This window comes from Pempheris klunzingeri, chromosome 4 (genome assembly GCF_042242105.1).
Source record: "Pempheris klunzingeri isolate RE-2024b chromosome 4, fPemKlu1.hap1, whole genome shotgun sequence".
In the NCBI taxonomy this organism is placed as follows: Eukaryota; Metazoa; Chordata; class Actinopteri; order Acropomatiformes; family Pempheridae; genus Pempheris; species Pempheris klunzingeri.
Genome location: NC_092015.1, coordinates 12,322,289 through 12,343,033, shown reverse-complemented (window position 1 = coordinate 12,343,033; position 20,745 = coordinate 12,322,289). Strand labels below are relative to the sequence as shown.

Genomic DNA, 20,745 nt, shown 5'->3' with positions numbered 1-20,745 from the left:
TTTATCACATTCATTCTTCAACAAAATACTTTTCAAACACAAAGTGAGCATTAAGCTTTTTTTCAATAAAGAAATTTGATGACATTTATCTCCATTTGCAGTTTCCATTTAGCCCTTTTAATTTGATAGAATATCATTTGCATTAAAATCGTCAGATGAAAACCCATCTTGTGATTTCTTACTTCATTTATCGGAAAAATTGCATTTCTGGAAATGCTTGTCAAGAGTGGAGGTCTAAGTCTGCAGAAAGAGAGTAAGAAAGACAAAAAAGAAAGGAAAAAGGAAATGAAACGAAGAGGTAAGGTTGACAGGGAGCAATTAGGTACTGTATGTACTTCCCAACACAAAGGTCAGAGTCTGTTCCCAAGGTAATAGACATACAGAAAGACAAAACGCTACGCATCCTTTTAAGCCACAATTAAGCCGAAAATCACAGATCTCCAAATGTCTCCCCTCATCCCTGGGAGGATACTCAAACTTGTCTGCGACTGGAGTTTAACGCCAACATCTCCAAAGACGAAGCACATGCTGTCCACTGCCTTCTCTTCCACATCTATTGCTGCCTTTTGCCAGTCTCCAACGCTGCCCTCCTGTAGTAGAAGTTGCCAATATTCTTCCCTGTCCTCACACAGAGCCCTGCTCCTCACCCGTTTCTCTCCCATCCCTCCCCTCTGTGCTGTGTTGACATTTAAAGGGCTAGTGTGGCCCCGAGCACCGCGGTGTCATGCCCTTGGGCCTGAGATGCCCTCTCTCTCTCTCTCTCTCTTACTGCCTCTCACTTTCTAACTCTCTCCTTCTTTGGCCCGGCTCGGTCAGCACAATCAACTCAATAGAGCTTTGCCGGGGCAGTAGAAAATGGATTATGTCTCGAGTTTGAGCATGGCTATGCTGCCCTTGGCTAAGAGGGGTCAGTAGAAGCTGGGCAGGTTTGGCAGATATCATTTCACAAATCTAGGCAGAAACAGCCAACATTAAATGTATGCATGAAAACTTCTTGGACCAATTTCAAAGGCAGCAGAGTCAATAAGGGATTCAACACAGAGAGAATAGTTGTTGAAAGGGGAGATCAGGTCATCCACTTACCTTTAGTAGTTTTAGGCACTGATAGTAAGGCAAAGATTTATGCTTTCTGCTGCTAAAGTCCCAGGTCAGTGAGGAAAATACTGGCCTCAATGGAAACTGAGGAAATGCATCGTATGAATATTTACCTCCCAATACCTCCTTTGACCATGCAACGTTTGATCGGAATGCATACGTAATGGGTCTTAAAAAGTGCACTCAGCGCTCACTGCTCACTAAAAAGAGTCTGCAGCCATGCTAGCGGCTCTGTGAGGCCGCACTTAAGAACCTAAGCAGTGCTTTGAATTAAATGCTAATGTCAGCATGCTAACATGCTGATATTTGGCAGATGTATTTACAATGTTCACCGTCTTAGTTTAGTGTTAGAGGATGCCATCACTTGCTTATTAATTCTAATCACAAAGGGTAGCTGAGATGATGGGAATGTCATCGGTTTTACATGTTTTACATCAACCAAATTGCAGGACCAATTTTGGATGCACAATGAATACAGATGAAATACGTGGACTGATCGACTGACATTGCCATCTCTAGAGCAATGCTGCTAACATGCCTAAAAAGTGTCATTACTACAAAAACTTGTACCCTGAACTCCAGGGCTGGGCGATATAATCTGTATCACAATATCTTTCTTTAGCTAAAATTCATCATTGCATGATTAATTACAGTATGACTAATTAAAGTTTCTGGACTGAATGGTTGATTGATTGGATGATTTAATGTTTGGAAAGAGATCAGTGGCTGTTGTAACTCTTTAACATTTCATTATGTGGGATTCAGAGTATTTACTTCAAAAATCATTCCCATAAAAGTAAATTTAAGTCAGTGAAGGACTAGATTTAACCTCTTCCCAGGACACTTACATTGACAGAATATTTTGTCCTGGGCTTATTTTTAAGGCCAAGGCTTCATTCAACTATAGGAAACCTATAACTTTTCCTCTCAAGCTTCCAGCCTGCTTGCAGCATCATCGACAGTCCTCCTTTCAGAGAGTCTGGTGAAGAGAAGACAGGGTCGAGCAGAGGGCAGCGCACCTCTGTCTAACAACTTCACCTTTGTCACCTTCTCTATCTCACCTGGATAAATGCACTAGATGCCAAATTAGGCGGCGTACAGTAGGACGAAGAGATCACAAAGACGGGCAGGAAACAATTTACTCTCAAATTTTCACTGCCTCACAAACACACACACGCACAGCCTTTTTCCATTACATACCTGTATGTTTATCTCTTAATTGACCCTATCTGTGCTTATCTAATCTCTCCCTCCATCTTTCTGTCTCGAACTATCTCTCCATCTCTCTCTGCCTCTCCCTCTATCTGGGCAGACACAGGGGCGTAATGGACAGGGGCCTCCACAGTAATTATTCAATCAGCCTCATAACCTTGTCGCAGGTTGGGCGGCCCATTAATGCACTCACCCAAATGGACCCCGCCACTTTGACTGCTAATGCTCCGGCTAGCTAGCAGCACAACAGGCTGAATGTCAGACGTGTCATCTAGACAGAGTGGGAAACAATCCGCTCAATAGAGCTGAGTCGACTTATTCTGTAATGGCACAGTGGGAAATATATGGAAAAGCAAAGTGTGACTTCTGAGAGCACTGAGAGTAAAAATATACCGCGCTCACAGCTGTAGAGATCAACCTGCATCAAGTGTGACCGCAGGTGTCCACAATGTGTTGCTGCAGTGATACATATTCATAAGTGTGGCATGTGAATGTGTGTGTGTTTGTATGTGGAAGTGTGTTTGAGACCCCTACCCTATAGAGCCGTGCTCTCTTGGCACTGTCTCAACAGCAACAGAGAGGAGGGCACTGCGGCGAGCGCTCACAGCCGCTGTTTGCCGTGCGTTTCTCTCTGGCTGTTCGCTTGGCTCCTGCTCTGTTTATTTTCAGCAGGGACGTTTAATTAGGGCCTCCAGCTGTCAGAGGTTCGTTAGCGTGCCCCTCCTCTCCCCGAGCCGCCCCTCCCCATAGGGAGTCAGGGGCATCAGGCAAATGAACACATTTAAGTCAAACAGCACGCAGACAGACAATAGCCCCACTGCCATGCCGCCAGCTCCCCTAGGTAGAGACATGGCTGTTTTATGCCTCATCTCCCCAACCCCTGGGGCCCAATACAGAGGCTGGCCAAGACTGTGAATGTGGAGGCAGAGGAGCTCTCATAGCCCACTGGAGACCACATGCAAGTCATAATCGTGCAAAGGTGAAGAGTAGGACCAAGCCTATGTAAAGTAGATTTTACAAAAGAAGGAAGAGCATCGTTTCAGTCCTCAAGATTATTAACAAATTCTGAAAGATTACTAGTCTGACAAAGATATAAGAACCTGATTTTAGAAAACCCGTTCCCATATCTCTTTCAGCTTTAGTTAATGAAGTGGAAAAGTACGGAGCATATGTGTGTGTGTGTTTTCTTACTTTTTAGTTGAAATTTTAGGGGGAGCGCTCGTACCACACACAATAATCCTAGCTTCCTTGGGGCTTGTTTGACCAAAGTTGCATATTTGGATAGATAATCCCCTCTCCCCTTCATTTTTGATACATTTCACCAATCCAAACAAACTCCAGTCTTGCAACCCATATGTGAGCGTGCAAGAGCCTTGTGGGACTTCTTTTCTGCAAGTGGAAGCAAAACTGGACCCTGTTTTGGTTCTGCCACGTCCCCTGATTCTTGTCACCTTTCACTTGTCTATTATCAAATTCAGGACAAAAAAATATTCCAAAAACACTAAAAAATCTGCCATTAATTTTCATCCAACATCAAAACTGTGTGTAGCAGTTATTCTGGTCATTTTTTCTGTGTTTACTCGAATAAAATATCACTGAAAACAGTTTTTAGACAGCTCTCTCTTCTCTTTTTCCAACCCCCACCAGTCTTTAATTATCTCCAACTAAAGGTAGAAGTGGAGTACACATACAACTGCGATGTACGATATTTCTGTGAATAATATTTTATCAAATAGAGCACGCTCAATATCATGGAAGATGTAGAAAACATGGCTGGAAATAACATGAACAGAATATTTGATGTAGCTAGTTTTCTATCTCGCCTTTCATGTTGTTGAGTAGTTGTAAATGAGTGTCTGGAGCGTCCGGGGAGATGAAGTTTGGTATTCTGGTTGGAGGGCTGAAAACTACTTATCATGCATTACGGCCCTGGTTGGACCTCAGGATTTGGAAGTCAAAAGACTTTTTAATGTACAATTTTTCAGCCGCTGATCAATCGACAGCTGCTGGACATGAAGATCTCTCCCCCCCTCTATCAGTATTCCATATTCTGACTTGCTCGGCATTCTGTTTCCGTATCGGAGTGCCGGCTGCGGTTGACCTTGACGACTCTGGATCATTCCCAACCCAAGGTTCTCTTCAACTCTCAAGGGCCTTGGCGTCCCCCCCCACCCAACCCCCCACCAATTCCACTCCTCCATCCCCTTCGCCTCTCCCATCATCCTCACCCCCCATCTCCGCTAACCCCCTCTTTGCTCCTCCCTGGCCCCTGCCTGGGTCATTAATTATCTAATGGAATCAATACAGCGTTAGATTGGACCAGAGTGACCCCGCCCGCCCCCAGGTATCTCTGCAGTGATGAGGAGGAAGAGGAGGGTTTGGGAAGGGTGTAAAGGAATGATGATGACAGCCTGTGTGAGTGAACAAGCACCGTACGATCACAGAGTGGACCGTCCCTAAACTGGAAGAATACAGAATAAAGAGATCAGCGATAAATAAATGATTAGAGAGGAGGAGAGGGGTGGATGGGGAGCGGATGGGGGATGGAGGGAGCATAAGTTGAGGTGGAGGGAGGTGAATTTGACTGTAAGAGAGAGAGGGGGAGAAATGATGGACGGATGTAGACATACATACATACATGAAAAAAAGAGAGAGAAAGAGATTTGCTAATGTTCACCCATGGTAATCAATATCTTTCTCCTCCTCCTCTTTTATTACAGAGGGTGAGCGCGCTTTGATGTCCACTGCTCATGGGCGTGGAGCTACGCAGAATCCAATCCATGCCTGTCATAATTACCATCTACCTCGGCCTGAGTATACACAAAAGAAATGCTCCACTTCAGCTGCACTGTATTGAACTGGAAGATGAAAGTATCATCGCACAGAATCATATACATTTACAGTGTTTAACAGAAAAATTACCTATTCTCTAAAGCTTACTCTCCTGTGATTTTTCTCAAATAAACTGGCTGCCCTTTCTTGTGCAATACTGAGAGCAGAGACAATCTTACAATGAGATCACACCACTCACGATGCCAAATCACTGTATATGGTGTAACAGAACACAGGACATGAGAGAAGTCAGTTTGGCAAGTGAACTGTACCAGATTTATTCAATATGACTTCCCATTCTCACATGGAAACAGACATCCAAGTAAAGGTTTAATGTGCCTTCTCTTTAAATAACATTTTTCGTTTATTTAGGCGTGATGGTTGTTAAGACATGTTTGCACAAGAAACTGTTAGTATTCGTTGACTTTGCAAGATGTACCATGTTTGTTGCTGTTGGTAGTTGTTTAATAAAGGTTGAATGTTATCTAGGTTGTACTTGATCAGTGTATGGGAATAATTCATTTAAACTGGGGTATAGTGACCTGCGATTTACCACAAATGTCGGCCAGGGGTGTAAAGTGGGTGAGAGTATAGGTCCCTTACCTACTTCCTGCCCCGACTACTTCAAGTGCACTTGCTCAGACCACACCCATCTCTGAACTTGGCCTTAACTACACACCTGTAAAGTTTTGTGACTGCATCTTGCACAGATGTGACACTATCACGCTGACAAAATCTGTCCACAGACAGACAGACAGACATAAACAACTGCCACAGTAGTCAAAACTGCTTCTGTGTTTCCAGGACCACATTTTGCCACAATGACACACACACACAAACAAAGTATGATAACCTAAAAAATGGATGCAAACTTTATCACTTAAATTGACAACAATGTGCCTTCTTTAGAACTAGAGCATCAGGTCCTCAAAATGATCAAAATAAAATAGACAGGTATCTTAATTCTATACAAGTTATATGATTTTACAAAATAGCCAATCTGGACTCCTTTAGCCCTGTATCAGAAGTAGGACGGTACATTCTGGGCTTAGTTTCCCCTGTTAGTAAAACGGCATAAAGAGAAATAGGATTAACAGTGAGAGTGAAACATTAAAATGGTTCACCATAGCAACTAAAATGTATAAATACAATATAAAATACAAAACATCTAAAAGTAGATGCTTTTGAGCATCAAAATAGCAATAAAAAGAAGTGCAATGATTAAAAATGTTCAGTACATCATGAAGTCAATTATCCATGACCCTTGTGCTACCTATGCTTGAAAAAGAAAATCCTGGGTCAATAAAAAAGCACAAGTCAAATAATAGGTGCAATCTGTTCTGGGGTTAAATACCCCGACCTCCATGTAAGGTAAGGCGAAAGGTGAGAAGACTTAAAAGAGAGTCAGTGATAAAAGCCTCTTATTTTGAGCACTTTCACAAAAAGGTCAAATTTAAGGAGAATAGTGATAATATTCATACAGCGTTTATGATTGTCAAATGTTCACCAAACTGCTAAAGTTATTGGTGAACAAACAGAAGAGGTAGAAAGAAGACAGAAACGTCTCCCTCTGTCTGTGGAAGAGTCGGCTAAGTGGATGCAGGTCTCTATAAGGCAGAAGATGGTAAATCCACTCCCGCAGGCAGAGACCACATCAGCACTGACCTCCAAATAACCACAGGCCAAAGAACAGCACACAGGGTCACTCGTTCTCTCCAACACACACTTCAACACACACACACCGCTGTGTGTGTGCATGGACTTGAAAGCACACTCTCATTCTGCACACCAGCACAGAGATGTCCACATGCTAATACAAACACATCAATTAGCATGGTGCAAATGTCAGAGTTCAGAGCAGTGTCAAACTCTTTAGAAGAGTTGCACAAATTGTGTAGGTGTCTTGCAGCACACTGAGGAAACCAGGATACCATATTCCCACACACTGCTTGGAGCTTGACACTTTTGACTATTTCGGGAAATAGTGTTAATTTACATATCTGCTTTATGTCATAGCATAAATTAGAGACAAAGAAAAGAAGAAGAAAGACATGAAAAGTGATTGTGATTTTGCAGACTGCACCTGATCTGACGTACGATGTAGAGGGGAAGTGAGTGTTAAGTGTGGATGCCTATACATTGTGCACACGTCACTAAGCAACTCTGTGTGTGTGTGTGTGTGTGTGTGTGTGTGTGTGTGTGTACAGCCTGGTGGATCCCTTCAGGCCGGTGTGTGAATGACAGCGGGGGTTATGTAAGGAGCCACAGCGGGGCCGGAGTGGACAGTCCGACCGGAGATCAGGTCAGCAGAGTGTGACACTAAACACATCTCCCTGACACTGCGCTGACACCCTCTGTCACAGACCCACACACTGTCTGTCAACGCTCTTCACACACACATACACACACATGCTCGCACGCACGGTGAGATCAAGGCGTGTGCGAGCGGCTGTCTGTCAACACACCAGACACTGACCACCTTAGTGTGTGTGTAAGAGAGCAACAGAGAGAGACAAAAATATCAAGAGAGGAATAGAAAGAGGAAGGGAGGGAGAGGTGAGGTGTCTGTCTACCTGAGTCCATGAGTCACGGAAAGTGACTGCATCTGTCTACCAACCATGGTATATTTATGAATTATTGATATTAACTTTATTTACTCATGTGATCATTATTTTTGCAAAATGAACGCAGAAAGCGTAACCAGATGTGATCGTCACAGCATTATCAGAAACACACACCAGCGCTGATCTTTGACGGGCAGAAAAATAAAAGACTCTCTCTGCTCTTAGAACAACTACCTCCCTTTATTAAATTAATTTCAACGTCTTTTTGTCTGCAGCCTTCAAACAGGACTCTTTGTTGCCAACATTTTCACTTTCACAAAGTAATCCAAGTCGGGGTCTGTCACACAGTTGCCCGTTGGCATGAACTGCTGCTCCTTAAATCTAAAAGCCAAAGATGAAACCGGCGTCTGGGTCTAATAAAAAGGCCTAATAGTGGGTCACGACCAAAGCATTCTGCACATGCGAGAACTGAAACGGATGGAGAGGCTTAGTGGCTCAGTGGGCCGGGGTATAAACTGTACCACGAACATGTGATGACACGATCTGACCTGGTTTCGTGTCAGTGTTGCTACATGCATACGTTGCTGCTGTATATGATCTTTACTTAAGCAGCAGTAAAGTAGAAATATTCTTTACATAAAATCTTAAAAAGCTGGAAAAAGATATGAAAAATATTGCTCTGTGGCAGTAAGTGACTTAAAACTGCACAATTACATATGAGTATGAAGAGTAACTCTTTTTACTGACAGTAACATTTTGACACCTCATCCTGACACCTGAAAGAGGGACTCTGTACTGCAGGTAGTTATTTGGTTTGATTTTATCTGAAGCACCTGCTATCTCAGCAGGTGTGTGCACAAATGATGCTGTTGGCTGTGTACGAAACACAGCAGAGTTTACAGCGAACACACAACACAAATTTCAGTCATGGAGAGGATGTGAAACGCGCACAAACATCCAATACAAATATCAACATATTGACAAATGACAGACACACAAATGTGCAAATGCAACAGGGAATCTTGCAGGACATCATACAAAATACCTTCAAATTTGCACACTCAAGCATGCACACACATTTTTCCTTTGTGAAGTTACTGTTCCACTATTCTGACTTTTACTTCAAGGGACAAGCCTCCAAACACAATAGCTGCAAATTATAAAAAAGGGGGAAAAAAAAGAGAAAAGAAAAGCTGAAAACCTGAAATCAGTCTGTGATGGTTTGACGTTATTTACTTTACAGCAGCAGCGTACACTGTGCGTTTGTCACAGTCATTCTGCCAATTTAGACCACCTGCTGCAAACACCCTGAAGGCACCGAATGTTACTAAGCCAGTAAACTGTGACCAATTCTGCCTCTGCAGGTGGAGACGGACACGCAGCCGCTCACTCTCTGCTTCTTTATCTCAAACTCCAGCACACCCACACATGCACACAAAATTTATCACAAAGTGGTGAGCCATTATGATTATTAATGCAGCCCCGAACATAAACACACCTAATTATCAGGTATTATCTGAATAACAAAGATTGAAATATTTGCAGTGAAAAGGTCAGTTACACTAACTTGATGAAATGCACAACGAACTTTGTGTAAAAGCAATAATGACGCTCTCGAGGGAGAACAAGCATTAACTAATACATACACTAATATCTAAACAAAGGAATCAAATCTACTCTTAATATTTAAACATGCACGTTTATCTATGTTGTTCCTGTAATAAACTGTAAAAAGAGACCACATTAAGTAGGAGAGGTCAATTTCAAAATAAAACTCCTCATTCTTTTACTATCATTTTATAATTTATAACCTTACAAAAAATAGTTTGACTTTCTACTCATTGCTAATTTAGTCAAAGAATGTAATGTACATGTAATAAATGTAATTATTGAATATTTCTTTTCTGTTCTTAATTAGCAAAAAGTTACCATCGCTGCATGCATGATGACATTTTGACTCAGAAGAAGAAAAAAGCTACTTCAGGTGTAAATTTAACAAGTTACAATAAAACATGTCTTTCATATGATTCTTTATCAAGATTTTTTAAAAGATATGACAATAGTCTCACACATCAAAATGTAGCAATTTCAAACAGCAAAAATCAGATAGAAGGCGACAACTTTAAAACTGTGCTATATGTGTGTGTCCAGCGTGCGTGAGAAAATCAAGCGAGAGGGTGAGAAAAGTGTGTGCATGCTCATGCACACCTGTGTGTGTGTGCGTATAGTGTGTGAGTGTGTGTGTGTGTGTGTGTGTTGACCATAAGTTGTTAAATCCATTATCTACTCACCTGACGGGCATTTTCAGCATTCAGTCCTGTGCTGCTGATCTGTTCCACTTTGTCTCTCTCCTCCTCCTCCTCCTCCTCTTCCTCCTCTTCTTCTTCTTCTTCTTCTTCTTCTTCTCCTCTCCGGAGTCCCTGCTCTGCCCTGGCGGTGCCCCCCCCACCACCACCACCACCACCACCACACCACCACCTCCACCAGCACCTCGAGCTTAAACACAGCAAACAAACACTGTGTGTGTGAGCCAAGGGGGCTGGGACGGGGGCAGCCTCAATCCCCTCACTTTCACAAAAGCCGTGGCCGTGCAGCCGGACACATCGTGGACTCCCGTTGCAAAAGTGTGTGTGTGTGTGTGTGGAAGAGAGAGAGCGAGAAAGAGAGGGAGTGAGAGAGTGTGTATGTGTGTGTGTTTGTGTGTGAGTGGATCTAGCTGATGTAGCTCCCCTTGGCTCTCAGACTCACTTCACCAACACTCTGCTCCGCTGCTTCTTGGAGATGGACTCGGATTAGGACACAGCCAGTGTGAGAATCTCTTCCTCGCACTCTCTCTCTCTACATCTCTCTCTCTCTCTCTCTCTCTCTCTCACTACATCTCTCTCTCTCTCTAGCCGGCATGCTCCCTCCCACCCTTCCTCTCTCCCGCTCACTCATTCACTCTCCTCGCTGAGCTTCTTTCTTTTCATTTCCTCTTGGGAAAGCCGTGCACACCAGTTGTCTCTGCCTTCAGCTGCTGCCTCTCTCTCTCTAGCTCTCTCCCCGCTCTCTCTCTCTCTCTCTCTCTCAGTCACTAGTAAATATAAAAGGCATGCTTGTACAGCCCCTTGCCTCAGTCTCTCTCTGGCTCTCCCTCCCTAACTCGCTGTGTCTCATGCTTTCGTTTACCCCCACCTCCCTGCGCCCCCCTCACTTTCTTTCTCAGTGTCAAAGCTGCCTTTCAAATGCTGATTAGCAGCCAGAGTAAAAGAGAGAGAGAGAGAGAGAGAGAGAGAGGGAGAGAGAGAGACTGAGAGAGAAAGGATGACTGAAACAAGTGGGAGATTCCATCACATCCACACATATTGTAAACTGTGACTCCTGTCCCGTGCAAAGACACACATATACTTGTGTTTGTCACTTCAGAGGACATCGGATTGAGTTACATGAATCCCTGGAGACTTACCCTGACTTAACTTTACAGAAAAAATGGTTTCAACCATAAAATTTAATGTTTTACCTTGTGAGTAGAGTGTCTCTGTCCAACAAATCATCCAAACTAAATGAAAAACCCAACATTTGTTCAATGTCTTTCAAAGCGACCCATACAGTAGCAGTATTTTCTGATCTGACCAACCAATCGAAAGTCTGATATCATTTATCAGTCAGCCTTCCAAAACTGTTGCTGTTTTCTGATCAAGGTTCAAGTCATCCATCTGTGAAGATATGGAAACAGTTCAGCCACCAATCAGCTGCTGCTACTTTTAAAGTTAGATCACATTAGACACAAGAGCTGTTTGGTTAAAAAAGGTTAAAGAAGAATCAAAATAACTGCAGAAAAACAATATATGGTGTGGTGGTATATGGTGCCAGCAGGAAACGGGTATATGAAGGTCAGTTGTGTCATAGTCATTTGTTCAGCCATCTATAATCTGTGACAATGTCACGCTATGTCTGCCTTTGCTTTTGGGGCAAAAAAAATGCAATGTGGAAGGCCAAAAGAGAGCTTTGTCAAATAAACGTGAAACATTTTAACAAATGACAAATGTTGTCATTTTTCTCAGGATGACAGCAGCCTGTATTTGTCCATAGATAAATGATGAGTCCTCATAATATGACTGTTTAAACAGATTTTTGTCACCACAGTCCTACACACAGCCTCACATAATACATACAAGTGAGCAGCTGCAAGACAACCAGCCAGAAAAGAACACACACACAGACACACACATACACACACGCCATCTCCTCTCTATCCACACAATAAACACCATGTAAAAATACGTTGCTACAAGTAAAAGTCCAAAATTCAAATTACTTGTATTTAGTACAAAGCATACACCTATTTACAGCAAAAGTGAATACCCATTATACACATAAAGGGCCCCAATGAGTGGTATATAATTATAGATCATAACGCTGAATTACCACTGATGCATTATAATGTAAGCAGCATTTAGTTATCTTAGCTTGCGGAGGTGGAGCTAATTTTAATTACTTTGTATTCTGTGGCAGTCTAGTCCATAAAAACGCATCATTTTGTATAAGTCGATGGCCAATACCGCTGCCATTGGTTGCATATAAAGGACCTTCAACCATTTAGAAAAATTTGTGTTAAAAACAAATTGCTCCAAGGTAAAAACAGGTCCCTCTCCCAACAGCACCTTAAGGTTCCCTACAGGGTTTTTGACCTCTAGTTACGCTATGGGACTGTTTTCCTACGAGTGGGTCCTTCTTTTTTTTTGTCCTGTGCACAAGGACGCACGTGCACGCAGGTGATTAAGTAAACACTCCTGTCAATGGGTTCACACACTTCCACTAATCTACAGGTGGCGGTAACACATCAAGATATTCATCTATGCACCAGCAAAGGCAGAGAAGAAGGAGGATCCAAGCTCATGAACATGGATGTAAACAATGCTGAATTCTAAATACTTAAAAAAAAAAAAACTGCTTTGCAAATGTTTTACGAGGAATGAAATTAAATCAACACATTTGTTAGGGCACAGGTTTATACGCACAGTGTTTTGGTGAGTAACACTGAAAATAAGACAACCCAGAAAACTCCACAGGGCACCTTTAAGGTTAAGATGATATTATCCCCGAATGTAAGTCTATGGGCTGAGATCTTAGTTTTAAGATGCTTTTGGGCACAGATACAGCCATCTGGCTCGCGCAAAGGCTTTCTTCACATCTACAGAGACCACAAAATGACCCACTGCCTGTTGCCAACACATCTGAAACATTTAGTGATCTTCGTATTTTATTACATGAGCTGCGGCCTCTAATAAAGTCTGATTGGTCAAATAAAAGTAATGGTCTAGCATAATTAACATGAGTTCTGTTCATAAAGGTTTGAATGTGTAGTAAGCCAGTCAGGGTGTGCAGCCTTCCCACTCTGAAATAGTCTATAAAGTATAAACAAGTAGCTAAAGTATGTAAATAGTCCAATAAGCTACTTGAGTACATGTACGTAGTTACATTCCTCAAATGACTGTATGTACAACCTACAGTCAACATGTGCTCAGACGCACAACCACACACACATAGGTAAACAACACATCACAGATGCGCGCGCGCACACACACACACACACACACACACACTCACACTCACTCACACACACACACACACTCACTCACACTCACACTCACACTCACACACACAAGCGTATACGTGAACAAATAATCACACTCAGACTCACTCAAGTACTCTCTCTCCCACCAATCTCCCTCCCTCCTTCCCCCTCTCCTCTGTTCGTTCCCCTTGCCCTCAAACACTACTCAGAATATTGATACATCACCCCCTCCTCCGTTCTGTCTCTCTCTCCCTCTCCGTCTCTCTCTCTCCCTCCATCACTCACTTTCTCTACTGAATACTGATAGGCTGTCTACTCCGTGGTCTGAGTTTCAAATCTCTCCCTCCCTCTTGCTCCCTACGTCGCTGCACCCACCACAAAAAAAACAGCAACATAAAGGAGGAAATAGCAGAAGTTAATGCACTGAGGTAGACATAAATTCACTTAAGTACCATTTCAGATTATGTCAAGCTAAAAATGGGCTTAACATTGTGGAAAGGAGGGGAGAGGGGGACAGAGGAGGGGGAAGGAAAAGTGGTGCTTTGGTTGGCTGTCTTGCCAGCGGAAACTGGCCGAGTGTCTCGCAGCACTGTAGTGAACGGGCGGCAGGCAACAAAGGGGAATAGACGTGTGAAAAGTTCAGGCAAATGAAGACGCATTCAGTGTTTTTTGTCCGACTCCCACCCTCCCGCCTCATTGTTGGGCATGTCGGCTATGGCGCAGCCAAGGGGGGAAGAGGGGAGTGAATGAGGTCGTCAAAGAGTCCCAGTGAGCCCCCTTCACTCTCTCTCACACACACACACACACACACACACACACTCAACAGCTTGAAACAGCTGAGAGCAAGAGCGAGCGACAATAAGAGAAACAACATAACAGGACAGAAAATGTCCTGCTTTTCTCACATGGATGGGAAGGTGGAAGGGCCTTTCAGGGTATTTGTGTGTTTAAGTGTGTGCAAGTGTAAGTGTGTGTCTGCGTGGGAGAGAGTTTGTGTGTGCTTAGTCTCTTTGGAGGAGGCTTTCTGTCTGCATTAGAAGTGCAGCGCGTCTCAGACACTGGGAGAGGGAGTGTGTGATTTTGTCCTCCAAGTCTTCCCCAGGCGTCCTTGAAGGAGACTGGCAGGGAATATCTGACTCTGAGTGTGTGTGTCAGTGTGTGTTTGAGCCCTTACAGGCTTAGTTTAGTACCGGAGGCTTGCCTCGCGGAGCAGTATTACAGGTGTTCCCTTCACAAATCAGGTGCTCCTGGAAGTCACAAAAACGACAACCGCGGGCTGGAGAATTAACTTGGCCTGATGAATGAGAAACATAATTGGAACAAGTGGGCATAAGAGTAAAACTCCTTAGTCAGTGTGTGTGTGTGTTTCTGTGTGTGTCTGCACATGCATGTGGAATAGTGTGTGACGACTGTTGCAGTCAGAGAGACAGTCACACCCATGTCTGGCCTTGTTTCTCCGCCTGTCTACACATGCTATCGGCTGTGGTCGGCTCGATGTAGTGACAGAAAACAGTCTTTTTCAGAAACACAGTTCGAGCAGGCCAGTGACAGAAGACATATTAACATCCTTTACTTCAATAAAGTAGCACATGGAAAATACTCAGTTGCTAGTAAGGGTCCTCCATTCAAAACCTTTTTTAAAGCAAAATGTCCTCAAAAGTTAAGGTACTCATTATTCAGAGCACCCCTTTTTCATATTATTATTTATCAATTGTAGTTGGACGAGATAATATTATATACTGTTGGGTAGTTTAATATATATAGTGCATGCATCATATTTTAAAAGATTATCACTTGTAACATATGTTAATTATTAATCTGCAAAGTAACTAGTAACTATAATAATCAAACTACAATATTTCCTTCTGAAATGTGGTGGCGATTAGAAGTATAAAGTAACATAAAATGGATAAACTGAAGTACGTACAAGTATAACTCTAAATTGTACTTAAGTATATCATGTATATTACTAACATACTCCACCTCTGACAGTAGGTGCATGAATGAATGTAAATAGAACATAAAAGACACAATTGTGAGATGTGATTAAAAGCTAGGAAGTTGTCACATCATTCAGTTTTTTCAAATGAATGAAAAGCTTTGTTCCAGCATTCAGCGTTCCTACAGCCGGTAACGAGTATTTACTCAAACGCAAAAAAATCTGAGGACTTCAAGCTACACTTTAAACTGAGGTCAGTTATTCTAAATGACAGGGAGGACAACATGTGGCCGCTTTCTGTTTAAAATTGATCAGATTTATTATGTGAACTACCGGGGACTATTTTCTGTTTCTGTAGGAAGTAAACAAGGTGAAAACTGGCAGACCCTTTACAGCTAAAACACACTGTGTTTGTGCAGTGAATGAAAATGAAGTTCCTCTGCTGAAATACTTCCAAAAATAAACCTGGGCTACATCAGACGTAAACACACTGAAATTTGACTTAAACATACAGTATCTGAATGTTCAGACCACACAAAGTGATCCAACCACCATTTACATGCATCAAAATAATAGATAGTGTTCCTTTTTTGGATAATGTTCCTCAGGACGTCATTCAACAATCAGCAGAGAATGTTGAAGAAATCATCTAACATACGTGATGTTCTCATCACTTAAAGTTAAAGTTGGCCAGTGTTCCCAATCTTTCTTAAAACTCTTGAATAATTAAGAGATTTGTTTCTTCTCGTCAGTGTGATTGAAGTATTTTCAGAGTCGACTTAAAGGGGAAGTCCTCAATGTTATATCAATGTTACACATCAAAATCTGCTTAGCAGGTTTTGGAAGTACTGGTTAGACCAAAAAAACATGGGGACCAGCACCAGGACGTGAAAGTAAGTGCTGAAATTCCCTTAGATCAGAGGGAAACATAACCTCGTTACAAATCTGTTCAAAATAGGGTTTGCTTTTAAAAAAAACTATTGATGGTGTTGATATGATGCAGTCATCTCTGCAACACTGAGAATAATAATATTTTCACCTGACATCCGTCTCTGTCGAGAAATGAAATACTTCTCCAGATTCCGTAGCTGTCAGTGTAGTACTTAAGACTATAAAAATTTAGCATAGCAGAACACAGCATTTTCTTCCCCTTCCTGTCAGCAGCTCACATGGACGATAAGTATAAAAGGGTGTTTAAAGATAACTGCCATAGAGTAGATAATATTCCAAATCTATCAGACAATAATTCTTTGAGGGCATGTGGCCATTAAGGAGCCATTTCGCCTTTTGTTGAGTATGCTCCTCCATATTTCATTGAGATGCATATCTGCCTTTCACAATGTCTCCCTGCTCCGCAATTCTCTATTCAACAGTGACCCATTGCTCCCTGCCATACAATCCTTCACCTTTCTGGGCTTAAAAGTAATTACCACTTTAATTTGCTGTCCGCTTTTGTGCATGTCTGAGTGTATTTGTAGCTGAGTGGAGTGTGTGCTGTCTGTGTGTGTATGTGTGTGCGTGTGTGTGTGTGTGTGTGCCTACAAGAAGCAATGAAGTGTATGTAAGTATATAAATGTGGATACAACTGAAACAATGAGTTGATAATTTTTTAGACAGACAGAAAATGAACAGACAGCAATCTGGTTGCCCATCTAAGATGGGAGGACTTCCTGCATTTATCACTTTGTCAAGTGAATAACTTTGGACTACATCACCTTGACTTCTGGGAAATGTGACTGACAAGATGATTGGCATTTTTTCAGAATTTTATAGGCCAAACAGTTTGATTAATTGGGAATAATTGACAAGTTAATCCAAAATTAAAATAATCAGTAGCTCCCAATGTGAGCGTGTGAAGGTTCTCTATGTATAATTAACATTTCTTTGGGTGTAAATAAATGTTTGTTTATATGTAATATAATATGAGATAAAAAGTAGGTGTGTGCGCATTTGTTGTTCACTTACACAAATAAAATATTGAGTTGTTGTCTTTGTAATATATACCTATATATGTTTTTGTACATGCTTTGAGAATACGTGTGCATATAAATGCGTACATGTGTGTACTTCAAAGTGCATATGAGCGTGTGAGTTTTTGTATTTTTTAATGTGCGTGCGTGTGTGTGTGTGTATGTGTGCACACGTGTTTATGGTTAGCCTCCCATTGGCCCAATTACTCCAGAACCAAACCTCCACTGCTTCCCTGCTTCCCCCTAAAATCCCTCACCCCTCTCACCTCACAGTCCCAATGGTGGACCCCCTAAACATCCCAACCTTCCACCCCCCCCTCCGCCCCACAGCGCTGCACGGCCAGATTGTCCATCACAATACACCCGACCCCTCCTAGGACCTTCATCGCCTCCACTGTACCTTCTGCTCCCTTCATCTCCAGAAGTCCCACTAAATCACTCCTAATTCACCCCCCCAGCAACCCCCATATCTCCCAGACCTCCCTCTTCCATTCTTCCCCCTCTGCCCTCCCCAGTCCCAGGTGAGCTGACGACACAAGGAGAGCAGAAACACTCTGCGAATATTAATGGTTTGATCTGAATATTAATAAACCATGCATCTTAATGATCTTTAAAAAAAAACAAAGAGCCACAGTCAAATGCTATACTGTCGGGAAACACACACACACACACACACGTACAGAGAAAGGCCTATGCAAACACACACACGCACGCACACACACACTCTCACACCGAGCTGAACTATCTGTCCTGCGTTGTGTAGATTAGTTAAAACAGGCCTTATCCTCCAACCTGCTGTTTAAATGCTGAGCATCACGTTCAAGACAAATGTGTTGTCTTTTTTTTCCTCTCAGTAAATGAAGACACCTCTCCTTTCCCACGTCCTTCTCCTCTATCTCCTCCTGTTGCTCTCTTCATTTTCTTTTTATCTCCTTCTACTCGTTTAGCTCAGGCAGCTCCCTCCCCCCCGGTACCTCTCACAGTTGCCCCGTTTCACTCTCCCCCCTCTTGCTCTTTACCTACTCCCTCCCTCTTCTTTTCCTCCACTATCTCACCCTCTCTCACTCTATCACTTTCTCACTAGATTACCCCATCCCTCCCTCTCTCCCTCTCCCAGCCTCACCTACTCGATATTCCAGCCTTGTTCTCCTGCAGTCTCCAGCACAACTTTCTGACCCACTTCCTCTCTCCTCCCTGGCCCCCTGATCAAAGCCTGCAGGACGGCATCGCCTTGGGCAGAGGAGAGGGAGTGCGCGAGATGGGGGGATGAAGGGATCCGAGCTGAGAGAAGAGAGGAAGAGACAGATAGGGAAGGGATAGAGCGGCACGGGAGAGAAGGAACAGAGAGATCACAAGGACAGGAAGAGGAGCCAGGTGCCCTCTCAGCCCAAGGACAAAAGCTCTTCCTGGCTGATCACACATACACACACACACACACACACACACACACACACACACAGTGAGCCCTGTCAGCGCCGTCATTCCTGGTCATGTACGTCATGTGTAAGGACGGCGTTGACATTAATGTGGTGTTATAAAAAAAATATCTTTTTTTTCCGCAGCTCAAACCCCCAAAACATCTCAACTTTACAAGTGATGGCCATTAAAATTCAACAGGATGTTTAATAAATTACACTTTCAGATTACATGTTGTCCCATCTTGTTATTCTGGTTTTGCATTCAGGCGTTGCACAGGTGAACGCACTGACAACATGTATCTGTATCCAGCAGGTGCCAGTCAGGTTGAAAATTCCTTATTATCAAGTATTTTCTGTCTTAAAGACAAGACAAGTATAAAAATCTGCAAGTGGGGTAAGATTTTTAAAGTATTTTCCATAATCAAGTTGCATTTTTCTTGATTGTGGTGCAGAAAGCTGTTTTCTTTTTCCTTGTTTTAAGATAAAGACACTTACTTCTAGAAAATGATTACAAAATCAATTACAAAAGGATTTGTTCTAACAAAATAAGTGCTTCAGGACTCAGTTACACACAGAAATGGCTTGATTTTACAGCCTTCTTCTCTGTCGAGCCGCTATAATTTTAAGAGTCTGCGTCTGGGTTTGGGATGTAAGGTCTTGTCCATCCCAGTGGCCGTGTCGGTTGGGCAGTTGGGGCGGGCGGAAAGGATGGAGAAACACCAGCCCATTTGTACCCAGAGCGAGGTGGCGTGTACTTTAACATTCCCCGCGCATCCCGACAAAGAGCACTAATTATAAATAAATTAGGGACACGACACGGTGTGCCACAGGGGGACCAGCCAGAGCAGTCACAGAATAGAGAGACTGATAGAGAGAGAAGAGGGTGTGTAAAAGAAACAGAGAGAGGTACGAGGGAGGGAGAGGAGAAGACAGAGAAGAACAGACAGGAGAGATTTGGCAATGACATAGAGGAGCAAGTAGGAGAAGAAAGTAGATAAGAAAATAGAGGAATGGAGCACGGGGAGGCCTGGGGATAGAGGGAATGGAGGGAGGGAGTGTAAGCGAGCGGGTATACAAGGTCTGAATTCTCAAAATATAGCTTGAACATACATCTGCTGCCAAAAAACTGACAAGATTCTCTCTAGATGACAGAGGCAGGGCAATATGTTTGAACAGAGATAGAAAAAGGTGGCAGGGAAATTAACAACTAAAATGAAACAGAAGGAGGCAACGTCTTAAAAACAAGAGAATATCAGATACAAGATGAACAGTACAGAAAGAAAATAATCTGTCCTGTATCTGTTAGAAATGGATTCCTGTTATTTTAGAAGGAAATAATACAGATCTGATTAAGTAAATACTATACAATAATCATAAGGTGGCGATATCTGCAAGAGTGTTCTACACACACTAGTAGTCAACACTCCCTACCTGTCACTCAAGCTTATCTGAGATGACTTGTCAACCAAGTAAGTGCATGTCAAGAGACTGCCGTGTGTGTGTGTGTGCCTGTGTGTGTTGAGGGAAGACAGATCTGTTTCTGTTTCTTTGTGTCAGTGTGCACACAGGTTTGTGTGTTCGCGAGCGCACACATGTTTGCCGGTGTTTGTTTGTGGCGTGGTGTGTGTTTGCATGTGTGCGTGCGCGCAGGGAGAGAACCTCGCCGCTATCTAAATGGATCACACTTCAGAGTGTGCCGCCATTTCTCAGAAGCTGCCTTCTCCGTGCAGACAGACAGAAAGACAGACAGACAGACAGACAGACAGACAGACAGACTGGGTGGGTGGGTGGGTGGGTGGGTGAGGCGGGGGAGGCTCAGTCGGCTTGCTCCACTCAAGGTTATGTCCTGCCCGAAGTTGAGAACTGATGACTGTCGCCACAGCAGGAAAATGTGCTGGAGATCAAGAGGAAAAATAACCATCGTCCTGACTTGCAGGCATTTCTCCATGTGATGTGATGTGAATGTCTTAAATGATGGAAGTTAACAACCTGCCTGGGTGATGAAGCCAGGGGACATTTATCGTCCCCGAACAACTGCTTTGTGTCTCTCTTTTGGGTTGGGGGTCAGAGGTCAGCCGACTGCGACACAGACAGAGAAAGGTCAAATGACTGACCTGCGATTGGCCCCTGACATGGCGACCCCCCACTGACACCATGG

The 20,745-nt window shown here is 43.0% G+C and overlaps 2 protein-coding genes across 2 annotated transcripts in view; one reads left to right on the top strand and one right to left on the bottom strand.

Annotated features, from left to right (window-relative positions):
• The window catches only part of tmem160 (transmembrane protein 160), a 133,087-nt gene that overhangs the window by 35,558 nt on the left and 76,784 nt on the right, over positions 1 to 20,745 (top strand). The gene's annotated exons all lie outside the window — the stretch shown is intronic.
• Positions 1 to 20,745, bottom strand: part of npas1 (neuronal PAS domain protein 1) — a 64,348-nt gene that overhangs the window by 28,362 nt on the left and 15,241 nt on the right. Inside the window, exon 3 of the mRNA XM_070828979.1 lies at positions 183 to 240. The gene's annotated coding sequence lies outside the window, so the exon portion shown is untranslated. The remainder of the gene's footprint in view (positions 1 to 182; positions 241 to 20,745) is intronic.